Below are 18461 nucleotides of genomic sequence, written 5' to 3'. Positions count from 1 at the left end.
AAAATATTCAAAATTTAGCAGTGACAACTGCTGAAAAATTGATAGAAAAACAACAGTAGAATTATCATATAAGATTATTAATATTCAGTTGCGCAATTTGAATTTTCTATATCATAGTAATATCTGTGTTTAAAGATATCATGTGAAAATCAACAGCAATAACTTAAAAAAAAAAAAAAAAAAAAAAAAAAAAAAAAAAAAAAAAAAAAAAAAAACTTAAATCAAGTTTGCGAAAAATCAATTACACAAATAAATACGTGATTAGAATTTCTCGCTTCTTAATAATATTGTATGAAAATATCACGATTTAAAAAATCCTGACGATATCAAGTAGCAAAAACTTTAAAAACCTCAACTAAAACTTGGTAGTGTCCTCGTAAAACAAACGATAATAATAAATACATGAATTGAATTTTGCGTGTCACAATAATATTGGAATTTTAAAAACCATGAGAAAATCAGTAGCAGTAACTGCAAAAGAAAAGATAAAACATCGAAATCAGGAATTATAATGATATCCAGCGAGTTGAAATCTCCATCTACAGTTATCATATGAAAAATTCAATCTAATTGCATCCAATTAAAAAACGAGAGCAAATATATAATATTGACTAAATAATTCCTTTATTACAAATCGGAATTTATTACATATTTAAAATCAAAGTTTAAAAGGAATGAAAAAAAAAACACCATTTTTTTTCTAGGGAACGATAATTGAAATGTTTCTATTTCAGAATTACTTTGAAGACCGTCAACTTAATTATTTTTCTATTCGCCTCCGTGGTTCATTACTTTTTACCGAAGAAGTTATTACAGATACAAAGTTTTATAAGAGTTAGTTATTACAGATATAAAGCATAGAAACTCAAACAAATCTGCTGAAAAAAAGTTCTTTTGCATCTCATTAAGTACTCAAAAAGAAAAAAAGAGGTGCTTGTAAAGGAGGTATAAATTTCATGTTGACTAGATTTTGCGTAAGTGGTAAAATTTAAGTTTTTGATTAGCGAAATTCCGAGAAAATTTTGCTGAAATATAAATTATTGATTTACGAAAGTCCGTGAATCAATAATCTTGAGAATCGCGGAATTCTGTAAATTAACAGAAGAAACACATGCCTAATAAGAACAAAAATTCCAAATAATCCCAATTTAAAATGAATTTTAAAAATCAAATTGAATAAGTCAAATATATTAAAAAAATAATAGTAGATAAATAAAAAGGATTCTACCTATACATTATTAGCCCTTACTGGTTACATTCAAAACTGCAATGAATTTATCTTAAAAAAAAACATACCTTTGGCATCTCAAAGACTAGAAAATATAGTTTTGATTTTACAAAGAATATTTTCAGTAAGTTCACGAGATTTTGCTATCATTGGAAAACTGTTCCAATTATACACCAATTCCTAAAAGAAACAATATATAGCTGTAATGAAATATTACAAGTTACAAAATTATAATGTTATGAATAAATGTTAAAAAAATAATTTATAGTGTAATGAATAAAACAGTTTAACACATTTAATCAGCATATATATATATATATATATATATATATATATATATATATATATATATATATATATATATATATATATATATATATATATATATATATATATATATATATATATATATAACAATTGCATTCTAGAGATTAAAAATGCAATTTGAATATTTAGTAAAAACGGCAGCTCTAGACACATTAGTTACCCATAAGATTTCTTTTTGTGTGTAATGCAGATTTTTGCTAAACATTTTTAAATAAAAAAATTACAATAATAAAAATAAATTCTGCACAAAAAAAATCAAATTCAATTTAACAAAAAATAGCTCAAAAACAATATATTGACCCACCGGGGGAAAGATTAGGTAACAAGTAATTGTCCTAAATTAAGACAAATAACCTATTAAAAATACACATAAAGCATGTAAAAAATTTCGCCAAATAATGTTTTTTTTTTTTTTTTCTGAAAAAGTTCCCCCCAGAAGTTTTTTTTTTACGCAAAAGAACATTTTTTTTTGGAAATATCAACTTTGCCATTATCTCATAAAAAATAGAAGTATATTAAATTTAGAAATATTTTCATAATACTCTTTGTTATCTTGTTTTCTCATTTATTACTAAAATAATACTAAACATTTACATTCATTATGTAAAACATTTACAACAAAAAAATGGATAGTTTTAAATCACATATTGAATAAAAATAAGGTAATTATTTATACTTAATTCATGAATTCATTAAAATAAATAATACAGATCTCAGTGAGCAATGAAGTGAACTCAGTGAACTGATGTGTCAAAATAATTACTGTTTTTTGAAATAAATTTCCCTTCAAAGTATAGACTTCAGATTTTTTTTTCTCTAGATACATCAAAAATAAATCTGAAAGCTAATTTAGAATACAGTTTAAAAAGTCTTTATTAACAAATTTCCTAACATAAATTTCTTTTCCTTCAATTTTCTAAAGTTGTAACACCTAATATTTTCTTCATGTTTCTCATGGCCAATCATAAAAAATGAATCATATGACCAGAATAAAAATTGCAATTTAAATATTATTTTAAAATCACTGAGGTTTAAAGTAATTATTTCCCTAATTAAAACTTATCTTTAAAAATTATACTTACATTTAAATTATAATTATATTTTGTTAAAAAATTCATCAACACAAAAATTGTAGTTGGGTATAATATTAGGCAGGTGAAAAACTGAAAACTTTAGCCAAAACGCCATCTTCTTCACGTATGAATAAACACCAAATTTACAAAATACAGAATATGAAACTTCTCATTGAAAAACAAATTATGAAAATAATTTTAGAAACTAACAAGTAGTAGGTAAAAAATTGTTTTTAAAAAAACTAATTATAAAGCTTAAGAACACAGATTCTTTTCTTTTAAAAAAAATAAGTGATATAATTCAAAGATAATATGAAAAACTTGTGATACCTATGATATACTAACAAAACTCATGATATACTAAAAATTTAGAAATGCAATAAATATTTCTTTACATTTTCATTTTAATATTTATCTGTGTTTAGAAATAAAAACTTGTTATTAAACGAAATTTGAAAATATTTACAACATTTAGATAAATGACTTAGTTTAAAAGAAAGAATGTGTGTAAAATATTCAATTTACAAATTTTTTTACAACAATGAGCTCATAAGTAAATAATCAATTTATTTAAAAAAAAATTAATATCAAGAATCTTTATTTAAATAATGCTAGTAGAGAATAAAGAGAGTAGAACTTGTAAAATGTAAACTTTTTAAAATTGTTTGATATTTTAAGAATGTAACAGAAAATAATCAAAGTTTAATTAGGCTAAACTTAAAGGTTTAAAAATAATGTTTGTAAACAAAAAATTATTTTAACTTAGGCAAATATACTTTCAAAGAAATTCATTATACTACACTTAATTTTAAAATATTTAATTTTCACTTTTTTCTTAAGCAATCAATTTCATTTTTAAAAACAAAATAATTTGCCATTATTTGAAAGGTACCAAATATTAAAATAAAAAATTAGATTATAACTAAAGTAATAATAAATAAGCTTTCACTAAACAAAACAAGTTTTTTTTAAATCTAATTCAATAAAATCTTAACAATTACAATTAATAACTAACAGATTTTAATTTTGATATTTCAATTTGATTTTAACAAAAAAATTTAATTTATGAAATATGGTATAATTAAAATAAAAGCTAAAAATAAACATAAGATAATTGTTACATTTTTATATAAATTGACATCACATGAAGAATATATGTTAAAAAATACTGAAACTGAATATAAACAGACTCATTGAATATTTTTGACTGGTAATTTAATAGCCAATATAAAGAAATAAAGAGTTTATAACAAAGGAATATGGTTAAATGATATTTAGAAAAAAGAATTTAAAAAAAACTTGGTCAAAGATTATATTCTTTTATTTTCAAAAATTTAATATAAAAACTAAACTTTAATTTTTTTCAAAAATTTTTTTCTTTCAAAAAATGAAGTAGAAATAACAAGAGAAATAGTTCACACTACCTCTTGTATATACAAATAATTACTTATTTTTTATTTATAATTTTGATTTATTATTAAATTATAAATACAAATATCATGTGTATCAGATATTAATTAATATCATCATGTGTATCAAATATTGGTTTTGGATTTACCAATGAAAATAATGTTTTAAGTCATTAAACTTAATAATGCTGGAACAATCAGACGACCTTTCTGGGACACAAACTTGACAGATTTTCATACTACATACTTTTCTAAAGGTATTGATTTACCAGCTAATCGCTGTTTTAAGCTTGGAACTTTCCTAAAACAGCACAGCTGCTTAATATTTTTAAAATTCAAGAAAAATAATTTAAATGCTACGTTGCAGAAAAAAAGAGCTAAAGTTCCAAAATGAGATAAAATTATATTACTTTAAAAACTTATGATCATAAAAAGTTTTCCGCAATGATATTTAAATGTAGTCTTGTTTTATAAGCAAGACCTTTAATGGAAAATAAGAATAACCTAACATAGAATGGAAATTAAAAAAAATAATTAACATAAGCACTTATTTTTGTAACTGCCTGAATAATTGCTTCATAATATATATTTCAGTTCTTAAACAATAGCCCTAACCAACTTAAATAATAGTGTTTTTAAACTTTACTATCATTATAAATTGTTGATGACCACATAATCAATGATGAACAAGTAAGGATATGACGAAATAAACAACATTGCAAGTACATAAAATATACACAACAGCAGTAGTTTACTTTTCCTCAAACTTCTTTTATTTATAACACAGCTATAAAGGTATAATTGGAAGGCATATCAGCCTGGTAATTTATGAACATAAAAAACAAACAGAAAAAAATTAAATTCTAAAAATATTTTAATGTTTTTTTCAGTTTAAATTATTCAAATTTCAAATAATCACTGAACGCATGTTAACAAACAATATTTGAGAACAAAAATTATTTTTTAAATAAAAAAAGATCATCAGAATCATGCTCCTCTAAATTTCTTATGTCATTAAGAGTGTCCTAAGAACCTGTTTGTATAATTAGAAAACATTTTTAATTATTTTAACATTTTTAATTATGTTTGTATAGTTAAAAATTTTTTTTTAATTTTTTAATTCTTTAAAAAAAAGACAATGATTAAGCAGTTTCAAGAAAATTTGAAAATATTATTCATTTATTAACTAAAGATATCTAAGAAACTATGTAAGATGCAAGAATTCTTAATAGATTACATTTACAGATAAAGACAAGCATTTCTATAATCATTACTAAAATAAATCTTACTCCATCATTTCTGAAATAGTACCTTGTAATTCTGTTTTTCCTTCTTCTACCATCATAAAGAGAATTGAAGCATGAACATAAGTATAAACCGCCGGAGACCACTCTAATCTCAATATATCAGAACATTTTGCTGCTTCTTTCCAATCACATTCAAAGCTAATCGAAATATAATAAAGTTTATCATATAAACAATGTATGTTCACAATTATAAAAGCAAGAAGATAATTAATTCTGAATGTTACCGGTGGCACTACAGCAATTCCCAATAACAAAGATTATGAAATTTTTTACACTCTTGCTGAACATTAATAGACAGTTGATATGTGTCAATGGCCTAGATACCCAAAATGTAATTTTTAGTACAAGATGATAAATACTATCTACACTGGTGGACAAAATTAAGAGATGGAAAGCATTTTCGCACATTTCTATGACGCTATGTTCTTCTATGCCGCACATTTTTATGACGCTAATTCTGGATGGTTATTGATATGGAGGGAACCTGGAACCAGATACCATCCCAGCAACATTATCGAAAGGGACCATTATGCTGATGGAGGACTCATGGTTTGGGCAGGGATCATGCAAGATACCCGCACACCGCTCCCATGTGTTTGACAATGGTTCCGTGAATGCCCAGAGGTACAGGCAGGAGGTCCTAGAGCCCTATGTGCGTCTTTTCAGGGACGCTGATGGCCCTGAGTTAATTTTTATGGACGACAATGCGCGACCACATAGGGCTCTCATGGTTGATGAGTATCTGGAAAGCGAGGATATTCAACAAATGGATTGGCCAGCCAAATCCCCTGACTTGAATCCTATTGAACATGCTTGGGATGCTCTTGGGAGAGCTATAGCGATGCGCCAACCTCCCCCAGAACTATTCTGGAGTTAAAAATTGCTCTGGTGGAAGAATGGGAGGGTCTTCCAAAAGTCCTCCTTAACTCCCTTATTAACAGCATGCATACTCGTTGCGCATGCTGTCTGTTTGTCAGGGGTGAACATACACCATACTAGAGGCAACACACACTGTACAAGCCTCACTTTTATTGTCATCTTTTATCCTTAAGTTCAGACTACATTGGATTTATTGGCAATAGGTCTTGCCAGTGAATGGCACTTTCATTTTTGTTTTGCATACTTTATTATCATGGAATAAGCTATATCCATACCAAATTTCATTTATTTACATTCAGTATTTTTTGAGATATTTGGGAAAATGTCTTCCATCTCTTAATTTTGTCGACCAGTGTATTTTAGATAATTTATCATCTATAATTATGTGAATAATATAAAGCATAATTAATTAAAAAATCTCAACTTCTAAAAGCAAGGAATACAAATATTAATAAAAATGATATAATGAAAAAATAATCTTTAAAATGCATATTATTAAAAGTAACAACTAAATGGAGACTTATTTTAATAGGACATAATTATTTTTCACATCAGTAACTAATAGTTGATAGAAAATAAAAGAAAAACTCGATATATCAGCAAACCTGTCACTAATGTTTTTGCTTGTCTTCAACTTTGAGATAAAAGACTAAATTAAAACTTTGTTTTTTCATATTTCCAATTTTAGGCAAGAAGGAAAAATAGCTGATAGTAAAAATATGATTATTGATATAATCATTTGCTTGGGATTTTTCCTTAGTTCATGTTATCCTCTAAAATGTAGTGCACTTAATTCTAAATTATATAGATTTAATGTTGCAGTATCATTTTATGCAAAGTAACAGAATTGCTCAAATTTGGAAGAATGGATTACATACTTAATATTTTAGATAGGGTCAAAAGAACAGTTAATAACGATGAGAAATAACAGCAAATACACGTACATTTATCTCAGGCATAAGAGTAGGAAAAAAAAATCTTAAATGACCTATCAACTAAAATAATAAAAAAAAAAACATATTTGTGTAATAATTTACGCAAAAGAAAACATTTAAATTATTTGCATACTTATATAAAGCCTTTTTACTTTGTACTTAGACAGTCAAACAAACTGTTAACTTTCAAAAATAAATTATGATTAAAGAGAATACAGACATATCCAAAAATTAAAAGTTGGATGAAAACTTACTTCTGAGTATCTGGAGAGAATTTCTTGTACTATTTTCTCTGATGTTTCTATATCGCCATCTCCACAGTCTGGAATAAACATCAATATTGAATTTTATAACTTCAAAATACATTGAATAAATGTTGTTCTGAAATAAAATCTGAAAGTATAAAACATTCAAAATAAAAACCTTACATATGGTTATATAAATGAATATAAACAAATCTTAAGGAAATTACAACTTTTTAAAAAAAATGCCAAATTTAAAAATTATATAGTATAACCAAAAGATTTTTTTTTTTTTAAGATTTAAAGTTGCATTTGTCATAATAAAGAAAACTGAAATTTAAAATATACATAGCTAAACATGTTAGTATAAAAATGTGATACATTTTGAAATGCATGTAAAAGTGTTTAATATAGAGAATGGCCAAAAATAATGCTTCCTAAACTGAAAATTACATAAAAAGAGATACAGAGTTAAAGTCAGGTTAATATTACAAGCTACATTAATGTTATTCTTATATGGAATGTCACTCTTTGCGCAATTTTGATAAGAGAAAAATTTGAATTTCTAGGAGACTAAAATAGAAACATAAATTGAGCTAAAAAGGTGAAGCCCTCATAATCATAACTCAGGGTGGCCACTCAAATCAGGTTTCAAATTCCCCTGATTTTTCCAGTAAAAATCTGACAATTTCCGGGTCAGGTTGTTTTTTTTCCTCCTGGAGTGTAGTACAAGAAAAGTGTCAATATTAGTGTATTAGTCAGTATAATAGCGTAGTATTTCATTTAAAATGTTATGTTTTAAATATATCATCTCGAATAGATGTGAAGGAAACAATATGTCTAACTTGAAGAACGCTTTTAATGAATAAAATTTTTTTTATGTGTTAGATAGTTTTTGCACAAAATGTACCTAATAGCAATGACCCAAAGCAACTTTGGATAAGTACTGTTTAATATATTTTTATTAAGCAAAAGAAAATAATTCCACGTGATTAGAAACCAATAAATTTTTACATTTCTTTACTTTCAATATAGAGCCATTTTATACTTAATTTTATCCAGACAATGCGCTTTATAAAATTCACTGAAATAATTTTCTTTAAACCAATATCATAAGTCAAATGTTTAAATAAAATTTTTTATTTCAAATTAGCATTATTATTTTAAGACGTATTCCTCACTTGTAAAGGAAAAAATTTTCAATTTCTTGTTGTACATTCTATAGAAAAAAAAACAAGATAAAATTCCTTAAATTTTATTCTTTTTTCTTTCTTTCTTATTGGAAATTAGAATATATTAAAAATTCCAATTTAACATTGTTTTCTAGTTCAGATGAGTTAAATAGTTTTGTTTTTACATCTGGGCAATTCCATGGTGTCAGAAAAAAATGTACATAAATTTCTTAGAAAAACTATCCTATAAAACAAAAGTTTATAATCAAACTTTTACATTAAATATTTAGTATATCATAACTTATCAAAAAACAATTTGTTTTATAAAAACTGATTATTAACAGTTCAAATTAAATGGATTAAATGTGAAAGGCGCAAAAGCAAAAATGATTACTAATTTGAAAAACTCTGAATTTGTTTGTAATTTAAATGTAAACTTGTCTGAATTTTGAAGCTGACATTTGAATAAAAAATTCTATGCAGTTGTTTGTGAAATAGGATACATAATTAATTTGAAAATTTTTACTTCTGTGCCAGACGTAAATTACTCAAATTGGATAGAAATTTAAGTCAATGCTAACCATTATAATGACTGAAAATTACTTTAATTTTAATCTTAATGCTACAAATATTATTTTTTAATTAAATAGCTTCTTTTAATTGCTTTCTATTCCCTGTTGGAATGGTCAGATTAATATGTTTTATAACATTTTCCACCTTATAAAAGTTTGTTGAAAAATCACTCATTTTAGCTATGCAACATATATTAACAACAATGTAATATATTAACATCAATGTAATATATTAACAGCAATATAAATAAAACTCATATTTAAGCAATATCATTTTAAAAAACATGGAATAAAAAACTTTTTTTTTAAATATGGGAAAAAAAGTTGAAAAAATTCATTAGTTTTATATTGGAATAAAAATAATTATATTGAAGAAAAAAAAATCACTGTACATTAAAAGGAAAAAAAACGACAATTTTTTTACTGTATTGTTAGCCTATAACAAATTTTTCTGGGCACAGGAAAAATTATAATCATAGCTTTATTTATTGCCTGCATAAAATTAAATAATCTTTTTGTAGCAGACAATATTAACCGATATGGCTTTTACTTCCATTTAGTGGCATAGCTAGCATTGAACAAGAAAGAACATATGTCCGGCTGTAGTATAAAAGATGGGTCAAATTTTTGGAATAAATTTTTATATGAATTCCCGAATAAATTTTTGTCTCTTTTTAATACCCCTTCTCCAGTTTTGTTGACTAATTACAGGCCCAATAAATAACTAATAATTTTTACCCCATTTACCTAAAGATTGAATAGGATGTGAGTTATTGTTGTAGTTTGCTATGCAAGTAGCTTTAATATTTTCCCCCCATAAAATTATTTCTCTTCTTTACTCAAAATAAATAACTATAGAATGTTCTGAAATTATTTTTTCTCTCAATACACACATTTTTCAAGCTCTAAGCAAAATGATTGATTTAAAGTGTTCTAAATGAAATTAAATTGTTACTAAAAAAATTAAAACCGAGATGCTTATCTTAAATAAATAAATAAAAAAATAAAATTAAAACTGAGATAGTTACCTTAAATAAATAAATTAAATTAAATTAAAAAAATATATTAAAACTTCATTGATCAATTTTAAGTTATAACATAAATAACTCAAAGTACAACATAGTTGCAAAAATTAGGTTACTGAGGTGAAATACATTATTTTAAATTAACCTTAAGGAATATTTATATTGTTTCTCTTCATATTTTACTTCATTTTATAAAGAAAAAGTGAAATAAAAGATGAAAATAAATAAAAAACAAATGTAATGGAAAAAAAAGCAGTGGTGTCTGAGTGGTGTGTAAAAATAATTAACTATTAATTTAAAATAAACATACATATTATTATCAAATCTTGCTTTAAACAGAATTTTTTTTTTATTATATTAAATCCTAGTGCTACAGTACAATTAATGATGTGTTTTGGTATAACACGAAAAACATCAAATGTATATCTTGAGAAATTTTTTTGTAAATCAAAATAAGAAATGTTTCTACATATTTGTGCATGATAACCTGTTTTGTTATAGTTTACTTTAATTATTATTCTTTCTATTTTCTCTTATTAGTGTGAATTCTTTTAAAAAAAACTGTACTTTGCTACAGATTCTCTTACCATGGATGAAAATTTCAAATGATGTTGCCCTTCATTTAACAGCCTATGACTTATTGAAAACTGATATTTATAAGTTAAAAATCTTTATTTCTAAATCTTCAACTTTTTACCTTGGAAATAATACTTAGTTCACTTAATATTAAGTATAAAATTTTGGTCATCTGGTTGCCCAACTTGAAACCTTTCCCTGTACAGTGCAGAACAAAAAAGCAAAGTCTTGTTTTCCTTCTTTCTAACAAACAAATATAAATAAAAAAAATTCCATTCTAAGTTTATATGTCATTTAACATGTTTTCCATACATTCCTTGGTTTCGGCAGCTTTACAGGGTAAAAGGAGAAACAATTTCAGAAATATCAAAATAAAATTTATCATGAAATCCAGAAAAAAATAATTCAATGGACAAAAGCTTTCAAAAAAAGATAAAAATCTTTTCAAGATTTCAATTTCATCTTTTTTTACTTTTCAAATTTTCAAGATAAAATCTCTAATTAAATTATGAACAATTATTTTTTGGAGAATTTTATAAAGTTAAAAATACTAAAACGTTTTGAATAATTTTGTTAAAAGAAAAAAATACTCCCAAAGTATCGGAACAAACTTGAACAATTAATGAATTCAGCCCACAGATTAAAAGAAGATTTAAAGAAAAAAAAAATTAAACGCTACTTTTATAAACAGAAGCAAATATCCTAATCCTTTCATCCACATTTTTGCCTTTCTTAAACTGCATAGTCCCATAATCTCCAAAGAGGAAAAAGATTTCTCCATTCATTTCCCAACACAAAAGAGTTTGCAATGGTATTCCAGTTTCGCAGGAATTTTAATGAAGAGAATTTTAATGCAAGAAAAGTATTACTGAGTTGATGATATTTCAACTTTTTTACGATAAATTTACGTCTAAATAAGCGTGGATGTAATGGATGGTAAAATAATTTTAATTAAGAGAAAAATTCCAGCTTTTCTTTGGAATTCCCTGATTTTTCCAGGTCTTAATCCAAATTTCCCTGACTTTTCCAGTTTTTTTCCAGTATAAAAAAATTCCCTCATAATTCCAGGTTTTCGAGGTGGGTGGTCACTCTGGTTTGAGTCCCATTGCGGCCAGATTAACAGTGGGAGGTTTTAGTGGTTTTCTTCGCCGTGTAACGCAAATGCGGTTTAGTTTTATCAAAAAAAGTCCTCAATGGAGGCAATTTCCCCCTATACTTGATATCTTGTTTTCTGGATTGGGCGCAAAATTACAAATCTACGTATTTGAACATTGATAGTCGTAAATCCAAAACTGGATCTGCTGTTTCATGACTGTATCAAATGACAATATAAAATAAAATTGTCAAGGAGGAATCACGATGGTGCAGCGGAAAAGAAATTCAACTCCCAATGAGGTGTCCCGGGTTCAATGATTGGTCTATGTGGGTTTTACTCCCGGTTTGCACCGACCAGAAAGTTAAGTGTAAGATTATCACTGTTAATGGGTCAAGGGTTAAAATCGTTGGGCTAATCATATAAGGTTTTCTGTTTAGGTAAAAAAAATATATTTAACATTTATTGTCATTTATTGGAACTTCGGGAAGCATGTTGAAAATATCTTTTAAACAGTTAACAAAAACAGCAAAAATATTACATTTGGAACAAAAAGTTACTTATTACTATATTGTACTAAATCCTTTCTTCATAAAATGTGAAACATATAAATAATAGTAATTAAATAAATTTATCAAGCCTCTGATTGAAAGTATAATGACATTCTGTTAACAAACAGTTCTGTAAACCTATTTCTTGAATAAACAAATATGTAATATATGAAGCATATTTTTCTCATTTGTAATGTGTACCAATGTTATGGAGTAAAAAATATTTTTTCTTTTACATAAAATTTTTAATTTTTTTACAATTTTTACAGACAATTTCAATCTTAAATTTCATATTCCAATTTTTAAATAATGTCAATCATGCAATATACAATGTAATTTTTTTTCCTAAGTGTGATATAAAAAATTTTAGGATAGTTTTCGGTATTCAAAGTACAAATCGAATATTAGGTTAAGCCGAATAATATACTGCAGGGAACAGTACTCAGCTACTTTTTTTAAACTTCTAAATTAATGCCAATTTATTTTAAGATCGTCAATAAATTATTGTATTACGAATTAAAATGCCTATTAAATCTTTGAATGAGCGAAATGCTATAAACAAAAAAATGAAGAAAAAAAAAATAAGGAGCAAATTGATAAAAATAAAAAAAAGCATGAATCAACTAGTATTATCCATTAATCGAATTCTATCACAGATAAAATTTTGGAAGGGGAATAATGTGGCGTAACTAATACTACAAATATTAAATACCAAAGCACTAGTATATAAGATTTGTTAACTTGAATCTATCTTGAGGTACCTTCTGACAGAGTTGGCCATTGATTACAGTAATCGATTACAACTGTAATTGATTACAGATAATTACAGCTATGTAATCAATTACTTGTAATCACGATTACAAGTAATCAATTACTTGTAATCGTGATTACAACTTTCAAAAAATTTTGATTACAGCTATAATCATGATTACAATTTTGATTACAGTAATCAATTACTTGTAATCATGATTCCAAGTAATTGCGATTACAAGTAATCACAACAAAAACGATTACGAGTAATTATGATTACAAGTAATCAAAATATATGATTACACGTAATTTGATTACATGTAATTGTGATTACTTGTAATCAAACTATATGATTACAAGTTATTACGATTGTATACTATAGTCAAATTTTTTATGTAAGTATTCATGTGTTTACATACTTTTATGTACATAGAATGTACGCACGCATGAGCGTACAATTTGCGATTCCTATACATACAATGTATGCACAAACGTTGTTTGTACATACAATATTCATAATTATATTGTAACATACTTAATGCAATGCGCATATGTTTAGTACATATAATTATGCATTTATGATACATGTACGCAAACATTGCAAAAGGGCAATGTTTTGTATCTTTTGTATCTTTGTATGAACGTTTATGCGTTTGCATGCTTTTATGTACTTAAGTACATATATTGTATAAATTTACGATAATAGCACGTATATACAATGTGCGTATGTATATAAAATTGTACGCATTTAGATAAAATATGTAAGAATGTTATTTAAAGGTGCAATATATGCACATAGTTGCGTAAATAAAATACGTACATGTATACATGCATATTTATATGTACATCGATATATGTGAACGCAAACTATGTACTTGTATAACTACATACTTCGTTAATACTTATGCGCATGTAATGCATGGATGTACAAAAAAAATAGTTATATGCACAATGTACGCATGTACATGCAACGTATACATGTACATAATTACAAGTAATGTACAAATACATGCGTACATTTAAATATATGTAATTACGATATACACATACATTGTGCATACATTAAAAAAATTTATATGAGTAAAGTTATTAAAATTTGTTTTAAAATTTATTCTAAGGCATATGAAACTCGACCACATATTTTTTAGAAAGCAAACGATAATTTTATTTTGAATTTCTAAATATTAATTCCACACATAAAATTTACCGTTTTTCTTACCATTTAAAAAATTTCTATGAATCATGCATTATGTTATAAAAAAAAAATCTGTATTATCAAACATTTCATGAAAATACCTGAAAATAATTTTTCAATGTTCGGCAATGTATGTATGTTCGTACAAACGCAAGTACTTGTATATACATGCGTACATGAGCACAGAACATTTTAGATACACAAATATTTGCATAAAATGCATAGTTTCATTGTGTATAAATGTACATGTCTACATTGCTTGCTCATACATACGTAATTATTATCTATATACATACGCACATATATTTTAAACCTACAATATATGTGCATGTACATGTGTGTGAAACTAAAATGTCTGAACATACGCGCTAGATAAAATCATATGTACATACATTTTAGTTACATTCATTTGTACGTATACAAATACGTACAAAATGCAGTACATGTTAATACGTGCAAAATGTATCATTATAAAATACATTCTACTATCTACTGTAAAATATAACATTTATAAGAATACAATAGTCTTGTAATCGTGTATTTAGATTACATGTAATCATAATTACATGTAATCAAATTACATGTAATCATGATTACATGTAATCATATATTTTGATTACTTGTAATCATAATTACTCGTAAACGTTTTTGTTGTGATTACTTGTAATCGCAATTAATTGGAATCATGATTACAAGTAATTGATTACTGTAATCAAAATTGTAATCATGATTACAGCTGTAATCAAAATTTTTTGAAAGTTGTAATCATGATTACAGCTGTAATCAAAATTTTTTGAAAGTTGTAATCATGATTACAAGTAATTGATTACTGTAATCGACTATGTAATCATGATTACAGCTGTAATCAAACTTTGTAATCACGATTACAAGTAATTGATTACTGTAATCAATATTGTAATCATGATTACAGCTGTAATCAAAATTTTTGAAAATTGTAATCATGATTACAAACAATTGATTACTGTAATCAAAAAATGCAATCGATTACATTTTTGGCCAACTCTGGTGCAGTCTATGAGAATAACAAATGGGGCACCCTGAGTTATATAAACAACCAGATATCGTTCATGTTATTAAGGCATTCGATAGCTGGGACACCTTTATAGATCTGAAGACCCTGTAAGAAAAGTAAAATTTTTTAAACCAGCAGGTACGAAAAAAAGGAGTCATCTACCGACTAAGTGGCTGGACGCAGTTGAGAGGGACCTAAAGAGAATGGGAATAACTGACTAGAAGGCCATGGCACAGAATAGATCAAGATGACAAAAACTAATTGGGACGGCCTGGGCCTATCATAGGCTGTAGTGCCCAAGAAGAAGAAGTCTAACCGAATTGTCTAATTAACTGTACCAATCAAAACCCAAAAGTTGTTCTCACTTTTCCCATAAATCGATCTTTATCTTCAGATTCCCTGGAAGAAGTAAAAAAAAAATTGTTTTTGTGTCTTAGTATCCTAGGAAAAAAAGGACCTCTTCTTCAAGCGTGTTTGTAATTCCTAGTTTCAATGAGGGTTCGTAATAAGGAGAACCAGTTTCATAAATAAAGGAACAAGTTTTTTTTTTCCTTCTAAAATTAGACAGGAAAGTTTTTTTTTTTTTCCAGTTTCAAGTTATTTCAAAGCCCATTCTAGAGCACACATGTTACTTTTTCGAATTAATTTTGTAGGTGTAAGAGGACTTTTCCAACATGTTTGAAAAGCACAAAATAGTCTCTCTATCATTACATAAAAAAATTGAGATTGTTAAAATATGGAAGAAAGACATTAAAAGAAACAAAATAGCAATTGAATATGGCATTGACACAACAACTCTATATGATACTAAAAACATTAGATTTGAAACTTTAGATCAGTATTCAACAAGAAAAAAGATAAAAAAAATGATATTTTAAAGATCACATAGGTTCAAAACATGGGCATTATCCCCCCCCCCCAGTAATCGATGATGACTTTTAATGTGGTGCTAGCACAATTGGGGGCATTAGAGCAGTATTACTTTTAGAAGGTATTTAATGAATATAAATAAAATTAGTACATTTAAAATTTCAGTCATTTTTTGTTTTATATTGAAGAATTATATAAATGTCTAACTCAGCATATAATATTTGTTATCAAAGCAGTTATTTTGTTAAAGTTGTTTGAATTAAAAAAACGCTTTTTAAATACTGTAATACACACTGTATATATCATAATAAAAACAGATAAATACATGTGTAGAAAATACTGTAAAACACACTAAACAATTTTAATGTTAAATGGCTCTGAGATCTTAGTATCAATTCAACTTTTGTGACTGTGGTTTATTTATATTACCCTTCAGAAGCTCATAAATTTTTTATTTGAGAACTTGAAAGTATTGAATTTTTTTTCTTCTTTTAATTTTGACAAATTTTAAAAAGAAGTTTCGAATATTTTTAATAAATCCATTTTCTTTTTTAACATTCAAAAGAAATAAATTAAAACATAATTATTTTGGAATTTCCTATTGTCAATTTATAACATATAATTCTCTAATTTAATTTTGAAACATGTTTCTCTGTACTAAACACACAAAATGAATTGCAGGTTTACTTGGTTACATTCTTACATAACATCACTTCATTCACATCTTTTTAAGTATTTAATTTAAACTTTAAAGTGATGAGCAAGTACTTAAAAATTTTACATATTAGTTAGTTCACCAAAATTAAAGTAAAAGATGTTTCCAAACAAATACATTGATCATTAAACCTGTTAGGCATAATTATTAGAGTATCCATACAAAAATATTAAAATTCGTAAAATGAGACAAAAATTTTTTATTATTATTATTATTATTATTTTGCAAGAACGCACTGAATATTTTTTGACTTGCAAAGTGGCGGTAATCCAAAAAAGGTAAGGAACCTATGAAGTCGATCATTATATCATAAGTTCTTATTAAAAGTTAAAAAATTAAATTCGTAACATGCCATTTCTAATATGTTAAAATATGTACTATTGGAATTGCTGATTCTAAGCCTGGAAAGGAAATTTTCGTGAAACATTGTCCAAGTAGTTTAAGTTATCCAGATTTCTTTTCAAATTTTTAAGATATTATTTTTCAACTAATAAAACTTCATATAGAGAAATAAATTTTGTTTCAATTTTTTGTAATATGCTTTAAAATAATTTAGAAAATTTCTGTTGCATTTATACTATAATTATGAAGCAAGAATGGACCAAAGCATTGCTAAAATGTATAGCCCTAGGTAAGAAATTCAACTTTTGCATTTAAAGCAAATTTAAAAATCTTTGGACAGAATTGTAAACTTCATTTATCCAATGATAATTCCATGCAAAGAATAAAGTTTACAGTAATTTTAAAATATCTAATTTTACATGGCAAAATACAAAATTTGAGGAAAATCAATCAGTTTATGAGAAATGGAATTTTAAATGTATTATTTTTTCATAATTTGATTTCTCAGGAACTATTCAACCGATTTTGCTCAAAAAGTTTTATTTTGCCATGTAAAATTAGATACTTTAAAATGATGTAGAAAATTGTATACCTTAACAATTCAAAATTTTTTTGACTATTACTAATTAAAATAATTAAAAATAATAAATATTTTTAGCATGAATTTATTTTAGGATAAACGATTTTTATAATTGTTAGTAAAGAATTTTCAGTTTGTTTAAAAAGTTCTTGAGATATGGCCAAATTTGCAAAAGGTATGTTTATTCAGAGAAGATACGTTTTTGAGACTGATTTTGTAGCTTAAAATATCGTCTGCACCAATTAATTAGCATATTTGAGGTCACCCCATCAAACCATTAAAATTGAGTCCTAAAATGTGAAAATCTGACCATTAGATCAAAAGTTATTCAGGATGGTCCGGTTTTTTTGGTGCATTGTAAATAAAAAATAAATAGAAAAATTTTATAGTAAAATATGAAATTCTTAACACACAAACTAACTATAAAAATTTAAACTTACCATACAAAAGCTTTTGTTTTAAGATGTTTTTATCAGTTCTAAAAGCTAAACAAAAGTCCACTATGGTGAAAATGATCTCAGGTTTTATTATTTCTGAAAGTTTTGGTGTGATTAATTTTTCACAATGTAGTTTTTACTAAAACATAT

At 25.7% G+C, this 18461-nt stretch overlaps 1 long non-coding RNA gene across 5 annotated transcripts in view; it reads right to left on the bottom strand.

Annotated features, from left to right (window-relative positions):
- The window catches only part of LOC147816108 (uncharacterized), an 85648-nt gene that overhangs the window by 13426 nt on the left and 53761 nt on the right, over positions 1-18461 (bottom strand). Inside the window, exons 4-7 of one of the 5 annotated variants that reach the window (XR_015431761.1) lie at positions 7413-7480; positions 5569-5660; positions 5349-5482; positions 1297-1408 (exon numbers count right to left, since the gene is read on the bottom strand). This is a non-coding gene — a long non-coding RNA (uncharacterized LOC147816108). Of the gene's footprint in view, positions 1-1296; positions 1409-4186; positions 4339-5348; positions 5483-5568; positions 5661-7412; positions 7481-18461 lie in introns of all 5 variants that reach the window. The other 4 variants (XR_015431766.1, XR_015431765.1, XR_015431763.1 and 1 more) reach the window with 4 other exon arrangements.

The sequence above is a fragment of the Parasteatoda tepidariorum genome, chromosome 2 (genome assembly GCF_982258835.1).
Source record: "Parasteatoda tepidariorum strain Cologne lab strain chromosome 2, Ptep-v5.0, whole genome shotgun sequence".
NCBI classification, from domain to species: Eukaryota; Metazoa; Arthropoda; class Arachnida; order Araneae; family Theridiidae; genus Parasteatoda; species Parasteatoda tepidariorum.
The sequence above is the reverse complement of the archived record's forward strand: the minus strand, read 5'-3'. Positions and strand labels throughout refer to the sequence as shown.